The following is an 8,138-nucleotide window of genomic DNA, read 5'->3' as shown; positions in this document are numbered from 1 at the left end:
ATCGACACACACACACACACACACACACACACACACACACACACACACACACACAGAAATACTAACACACACAAACCTTTTATTTAAAAAGTAGTATAGTGTCATGATATAGTGTCATGTGTGATGCAATTACAGCCGCAGGGTCAAGTTACACCTGTGACTCATCTCTGCGGATGGGGTAATTATTTAATGTGACAGGGATATAGCCAGGTACACAGGCACAGACAGTCATATTTATTTTGAACTCAAGCCTTAACAAGAAAATTACAGTCTCAAAGGTGGTTTAGATGGCTGTATACCACAGGAGGTTGGTCCAGAGAGTCTTTTTTTTTAGAGGCAAAAGGGAGATGAAAATGTAAAAAAGAAAATCAACAATACAATAATTCTCTCTTCCTTGGAAAATATCCATTATTTAAATTCTTGGAATTTTAATGCTTTGACAGCACCAACACCAGCACCAACAACAGAAGGGCAAGCGTGTCACGCCATCCACTTCTGCCACCTAGTGGGGGCCAGTCGCAACAGTCATCCATTCATCTCATGTGCTCTACACACCTGCTGGCAATCCTCCATCAACACTCACTACATCAACCCTGGTTCTCCAGACAATCATTGCCAGCTCGTAATAGACTCTCGACATTCCATGCTCTTCACCCCCTCTGTCAGGACTTACCTGGACCTGTACCGGATTCTCACCATCTCCAGCCCCCGGATTCCCACCATTCTCCAGCCCCCCGGATTCTCAATAAATTACTTTGTACCGTCAAACTTGTCCTGTCTACCCTGTGTCGTTCTTTTTGGTCCACTACCTCCCCCCTGAGACCTTAACAAAGAGGGGCCAAGTCAGAATACAATCGCCTTGACCTGGTCCAATGATTATTCCCAAATTACATACTAAATTTTCTACCACTGAGAGGGACACTTGTAGTAAAAGGATAGATATAAATATGCATTCATGGTATACTTTAACACATTTTATTCTAGTTTAACCAATTTGATAGTTTTTAACAAATTGCTTTGTATTTTTCAGTTTGGAGTAGGTTGAGTGAGGAGTAGCCCTGTGCACCAAGTCGGGAGCAGTAAAAATTCTAACTACTGCACCTTTAAGGCTGGGGAAAATGGAGGGGCAGCACGCTACATATAGCAGAGGAGGTGTGGAAGAGAGTAGGCTGAGCAAAGGCTGACTGCGTGAGCGCCTCTGCTATCATCAGAGCACACTCTTTTAATGGAAACACATGGTGGGACGAGGAGCCGGGCAACCAAAGCGGTCAAGCAATCAGCCGGCATGTATTGGCAGACTGTAACCTCTACCCTTAGGGATGGTGCAAATGAGAGAGTAAAGAAGTACAAGGTTTTCATTTCAGACTCAAAGCTATGAGCCTAAGTCAGCATCCCTGATTACAGTCACGAGAAAGTTGAGCAGCAGGTTCTTTCAGAAAAACAGGGGAAGGATGGGAAATATTTGTTTGGTTCGTTAAACAAATTAGCATAGAATTAGTGACAGTAAATAAAATGAACATGGACAGGAAAACATAATGAACACCAATGCGAATGCTCCTCCAGGGGCCAACAGCATAATTTTCAAGTAAATCCAAATCAGATTGCGTAAGCTGGCATTGTCAACAATGTCTGATAAAAAATTGTATCTCATAGAGATAAATTAGGAGTGTCAAACATCGTGGGTGATTTGGTTTGCCAAGAAATAGTTTTGGCCTGTGTTGTTTTTATTTCTTCCAGACGGATTATGCATGTAGATCCATGCATCCCGTCGGTCAGAAACAAAGCATTAGGTCTTTAGGCAAACTAAAATGATGTAAGTGTTTATTTGCTTATCTAAACAAAGAGCAGGGAAGTGAGAACCTAGTGGTCACTCAAGATGCATGTGGAGATGCATTCTTCTGCCAGGTGTGAACTGACATACTTGGAGCCTTCCCCCTGTGATCGGATCACTCAAGACCCTTGTTAATGTGTGAGCAACATCAGCATCCTTCCTGTGGTGTCCAAGGTTGCTGAAAAGCTCATAGCTGAACTTTGAAAAAAATTTAAACACTGCACCCAATGAAATTTTACGGAGCCGCTGAATTGACATGAAGGAAAAAAAAAAAAGACGAAGAAAAAAACCCAACATGTACTGGGGACAAACACTGACTATAGTTTTGCGAGATCTTGACTTTATTTTGCGAGATCTTGACTTTATTTTGCGAGATCTTGACTTTGATTTGTGAGATCTTGTGTTTGTTTTGCGAGATCTCTAGTTTGATTTGCGAGATCCTGATCCAGCGGGTCTGAGGACTCCAGCCCCACCGGACCAACACACACACACACACACACACACACACACACACACACACACACACACACACACACACACACACACACACACATATACACACACACATATACACACACACACACACACACACACACACACACACACACACACACACACAGCCTAACTCTAGCCGCAGGAAAGGAGCGACACAAATGGTGAAATGCTGGTCCGTGCTGGTCCGCGGACTCCAGCCTCGCCAGACCCACACACACCCGCACTCTGCACTCTGCAGCACGGCCGAGCGCTGACCAGCGTGCACTCTCACACTAGCACGCCCCCCCCCCCCCCCATCTCCAGGGCACATGGCGCCCACGGCAGCCTCACACACACAGACAAACACCTATCAAATTCTCGCCCTCCCACCATCTCCAGGGCACATCCACCACCCGATCGCCAGCCGGCCCTTTGAGCCCAAATGAAAGTTAAGAACTCGCAAATGAAACTCAAGATCTCGCAAAACTATAGTCAGTGTTTGTCCCCAGTAATGCTTTTTTTTTTTTCTTCCTTCATGTCACTTTGGCGGCTCCGTACAGTTTGGCTTCCTCTCTAAGCACTCAACTGAGACAGCTTGTTGTTTTTTTTACAAAAAATTTCATCCTTATTAGACCAAGGAGGGGTTATAGGAGCTATTTTTTTTACTTAAAGAAGGCATTTGACACTCTCAGTCATGGGGTACTTTTATCCAAGTTATCTACTTTAAAATTTTCCTCTTGTGCCATTAACTGGATTTGGTCATATTTATCAAATAGGTCACAGTTTGATAGAGTGAAAAACCATCACTCACAATCCCTTGGCATGTCTACAGGTGTTCCACAGGGGTCAACTCTTATTGTGTATTAATGTATGTAAATTATCTACCAACTGTCTGGCCTGATGTCAATATTCAAATGTATGCAGATGACAGTGATCTTTGTGCATTGCAGCAGTGTAGCTCAGGCCGCAGACCAGCATGGTTATATCAAACTAGTTTACAACTGAATGTGGCCAAAACTGCATGTATGTTTTTTAGCAAGTCAAAAAACAATAACATAACCAGATTTAGAAGAGAGACTGCAAGTAGTCTCAGAGTATAAGTATCTTGAAGTGTTTATTGATAATCAGATATAATTTAAAGCTCACATAAAAAGGTCTGTCAATGAGTCAGTTCAATCTGGCAAATTTCAGACACATCCGCAACTGTATGTCAACTGAGGCTGCAATCATGTACATGCAGTCAATGATTTTCTCCCACATTACAACTATTTACAAAAAATGTTCAACAGGTAGCACTTCTCTTATCTCTATCCACTCTCTGTACAAACAGACACTAAAAGTCATTGATAAAAATGCAACATTTCATCACCACTGTCTCATTTAAAAAATATATAAATTGCTACATTGGGAAAATCTGGTAAAATTCAGACTCACAGACTATATAAGGTCATGGTTTGGCTACTAATCCATCCACACAAAGATCTACACGTAGCGAAGTAAGAGGAGACTGTAATTCAGAAAGAGCAGTTTTGGCCAATCAGCATTTTCTATTAGAGCTGCACATGAGTGGAACACAATAACATCTTACATTAGAGACATGCAAACATATCACACATTCAAATCGAGTTATCAGTAACCAGACCTGTCAACATTTAACAAAACAAACACATTACCACACCGCTAACTAATAACCGCGTCCTGGCGTAATCTGATGTGTTTTGTCTTTTATGATCTTGAACATAGTAATCTATTCCATTTTCTCAATGTTACTAAAATTATTACATCATAAAATCTAGAAAAAAAACTGTTTGTGAACTTGTGAAAAACTGTTTTCTTCTCTGCTCCATGCTTCAATGTCATTATTTTGGTGACGCACAACGCCAACGTCAAGAGGGTACTCTGACACCACAGAATTGTGGATGCGTGAAGTAGTTTATGTTAATATCTGTACCCGAGAGAGGGTTAAGCTTTTCAGACACTTATACTTTAATAACACGGTGTGTGGTGCATTTCAATCCAGCATCCATCATCACAACATTCATTCTCAACGATGTGTACTACATAGGAAAAGTAACCCAAAGTTGACGTGATCCGTAACCATGGGGATAGCACGCCCGAAAAAGGGGTTCAATCCAAAACTACAAATCTACAATCATGGCTTTTCTTGGAATATTTGATCATTCTATATATATGCCTAGCTCTCCTGAAATATATACAGAAGGAAAGGAAGAAAAAATAACATGGAAAAAAGTGAAAAGGCAAAAGAAAATGAAAAACGACTTTATCCTGAACAATAATGTATTGAAGTAATACGTGGTGAAAGATTATTGAGAGTAGGAGAGTGAGGAAAAACAGACAAAGTGACGGTGTGAATAACAGAGTGATTGGGGGATGCATCTACAGCTGTTGATAGTTTATTTTATTCATACAGGCTGAAAAATAAACAAAAATATCAACTACTAGTCTGAATGGTGGCTGCTGTGGGTGAATGATGCGTGGATACGCAGTACCCACTGTAAAAACGGATTGTGTCTCCATGCAACCCCACGTCCACGCAACAAAATGGAACAGCCACTGCAGTAGCCATGACATTCATTTCTTTACATTATTTATTTCTTCCCAACATAACAAACCACGACGGCACCAGGTAACTGGATTATCAGCAAGAGCAGCATTGAGGCTGCTTCAGGCAAGAGGGGGAAAACAAGGCATGACAAATGAAAGGGAGGTACACAATTAATTTCATATAGTCTCACATGGTTCTCTGAAGACGATGTAGGCAGGCCAGAAGCCTTTTTAATGGTTTTGTCTGTCTGCATCTGGCTGATGGACAGCCGGTGACAGTTAGTGAGGAAAGGAAAGTGATGAACCGTCCAATCAAAAGCACGCAGGCTATTCTCATTCAGCGTACACGTCGCCTGCTGTAGGCCGACAGTGGCTCTGCAGAACACAGCCTGCAGCTACAGATAGCACCATTCACTGCACATGAAATGAAATTTTGAGGAATACACAAAAAAGACAGAAAATCCAAATTGCCTTGAGATTTAAAAAAAAAACCTGCCGTGCCCTGATGTTCAGAGAAATGGTTCCAGCATTAGCAATAAACTGGGGGTGGGGGGAAACAAACCTCTGAAAGCCACCGCCGTGTTTCTGCCCGCAGATGTATTTATGGTTAATGAGATAAATAACAGCGCTATTTGTTCACATGCTTTTACCACAACCTTCAACCCTAACCGGGAGCGATGAGGATTCCAAAGGTGTAAGGAAACAAGAAGTTGGAGGGGGGTAATGATGAGTAATACGCCAACACGGGTCTCGGGACAGAAATTCCTATTTTACACACAAATACAGACAGACGCACGACTAGGTTGCGAAAGCATTCACACACACCCCATCCTTAGCCCACAAGCTGGCACAGTGTGCTCCACAGAGACAAACACGTACACTGCTCGTCATCCATACACAAGCATGCATGGAGAAGGACATCGATACCATACAGTCAGAAAGCTCTGAAGCCTTAGGCTTGAAGAAAACACTGAAAACGACCACGCTTGCAAGGAGAAAAAATAGAAGATGATAAAAATGGAAAAATTAAAACAACATCTGGGCAGCGATAAACATATGGTACACTCAAATCATGTTCCTCTGCAAATATAATCAGGGAGGTTATGAGTTTGTTGCACATTTGGTTTCAACACACCCACAATTCACCAGCGGTTAAAGAGTTAAACCCCTCCCACCACCTCTTTCACAGGCAGCTAGTCATCAATCATTGCAATAACTGTCAGTCTACTTGACGGTGGGATGCTAGGAAATCAACTGCGGCCAGTAACACGCCAGGACCGTTCAGCTGAAGGATTCCAGTCCAGCTAGCCAGTTCAGGAGGGGTGGGGGGTGGGAGGTGAGGGTCTGCAGGGGGTTCCCCTCTAGTAAGCCCCTCTCTGGTCATATTTTTTGACATTTTGAATAAATGAATAGCTATCAAATCGGATTGGCTGCATTGGGAGATGAAGATAAGGTGAAGCACCATTATTCTAGGGAAGGAGAGAGAGAATGAGGGAGGGAGAGTGAGGGAGAGAGAGAAAAAAGTGGAGGTGAGAGAGAGAGTTGGGTAGAGAGAGAGATGGGGAGCAAGAGGTTGGGATTAGGGATCTTGGAAATGGAAAATAGATTGTAATCATTGTTAAAGCCCCTTAGAGAATCCTGTGAAGTCCTTTTTACGTTCTTTGCTTCTCAGCCGTTGTGACCTTTTCATTGGCACAAAGTTCTTGCCGTGGCGAGAGACTGGTACAGGGAAGGGTCAATTTATCCCCGGCTAGCACTGAGGCAGAGGAGAAATGAGACAATTAGCTGATGGTAGACCTTTAGCCTGAGCCCAACAGCCCTTTTCACTCAACACGCAAACACACGCACATGCAACACACATGCACGCACAGTGACGCACATACTGACACACTAACACCCACATGAATCAGATCCCAACCCCCCCCCCCACCCACAAACACATATTCAACAAATATATGGGCAAATTCAGCCCAGAGATTTAAAAAAAAGTATGAACAAACCTAGATTGCCACACGCACACACACAGACCCAACAAGCACAAAAACATACAACAAGATAAGGGCAAATAACATTCCGAGCCACACACAAAGCAACAAACTCAAAATGTCTCACATTTTCACATTTCTCTACCACTCACACACACACACACACACACACACACACACACACACACACACACACAGTACCATCCAGATGTATTGCACACATCCAGGCAGTAGTCATGCATGTTATTACCTCTATGTGGATAGTTCTTTTTTTTTATCTTATAGGGCACTTCCCCCAGGAGAATCTCTTTGTGCATGTGTGTGGATTATGTGTGTGTTTGCAGAGTGCGGGGGGAAGTTGTTCTATGCAGAGGGGTTAGTCTGTGAGTGCGTATGTGCGTGCGAGTGTAGAGTACACTGGGGGTTATTCTTGGTGGAGAAAGTCCCCTGTGGCCTGAGTTGTATGAAAAAACAGGGAGGAACAGACATTTTTGGAAACAAAAACCTTGACACACCGCAATGTTCCATCTGCTTGGTGCTGATTGGTCAGGGCTGCCCGAGGATTATCGGGCTCAAAAAATAGATAATAAATGACTGGAAGGTGCGAGAATGGGGGAGCACTTAAAAGATGGATTCTTCTTGAAGACAGCAGACTCTCCCCTTTGGCGGACGACTCTGAAGATTAAACGAGGAACGGTGAAAATGTACTGTTACCGTGACAACACATTTTTCCCCCCTTTTTATTCGGTTTGCCGGCGGGTTACCTTTCCAGAGCAGGATTTAATTGACACATGGTAATTCATCAGGGAGGTATCGACGTTTAAGAATATATTGTGGGAGAGTTTGTGGTTATTATTACTGTATTGTATATGTAGAATAGTTAAGCACAAGGTTTGGAATTCAAAGTTGAACATTATCATATTCCCCTACTGTTTCAATGCATGGCGCTGCCTAAATATGCATAAAATGGTGCCAACGGCATCACAAAATAAATGATAAATGGAGCAATGGCGGAGGTCCAAGTCATTACGGGCCTAGATAAGCTAATGTAACAACATTGGCCCGCTGCTACAGGGGGGTGTTTGCTCTCTGTGTGTTTGTGGAGATAATCGGGGAGGATCGCTGGACTCACATGGATTCCCAATAGGGGTGGAGGTTCTCATTTTCTCATGCAACTGAAACAACAATGTAATGTATAAAAGTATTTAATGAAATGTACATTTTAAGGAAGTACAATGACATACTTTTTAAAAGTGCATTTGCTTGTTTTGCAATGTGACAAT

This window comes from Micromesistius poutassou (assembly GCF_964030765.1).
Source record: "Micromesistius poutassou genome assembly, chromosome: 9".
Lineage (NCBI taxonomy): Eukaryota > Metazoa > Chordata > Actinopteri > Gadiformes > Gadidae > Micromesistius > Micromesistius poutassou.
The sequence above is the reverse complement of the archived record's forward strand: the minus strand, read 5'-3'. Positions refer to the sequence as shown.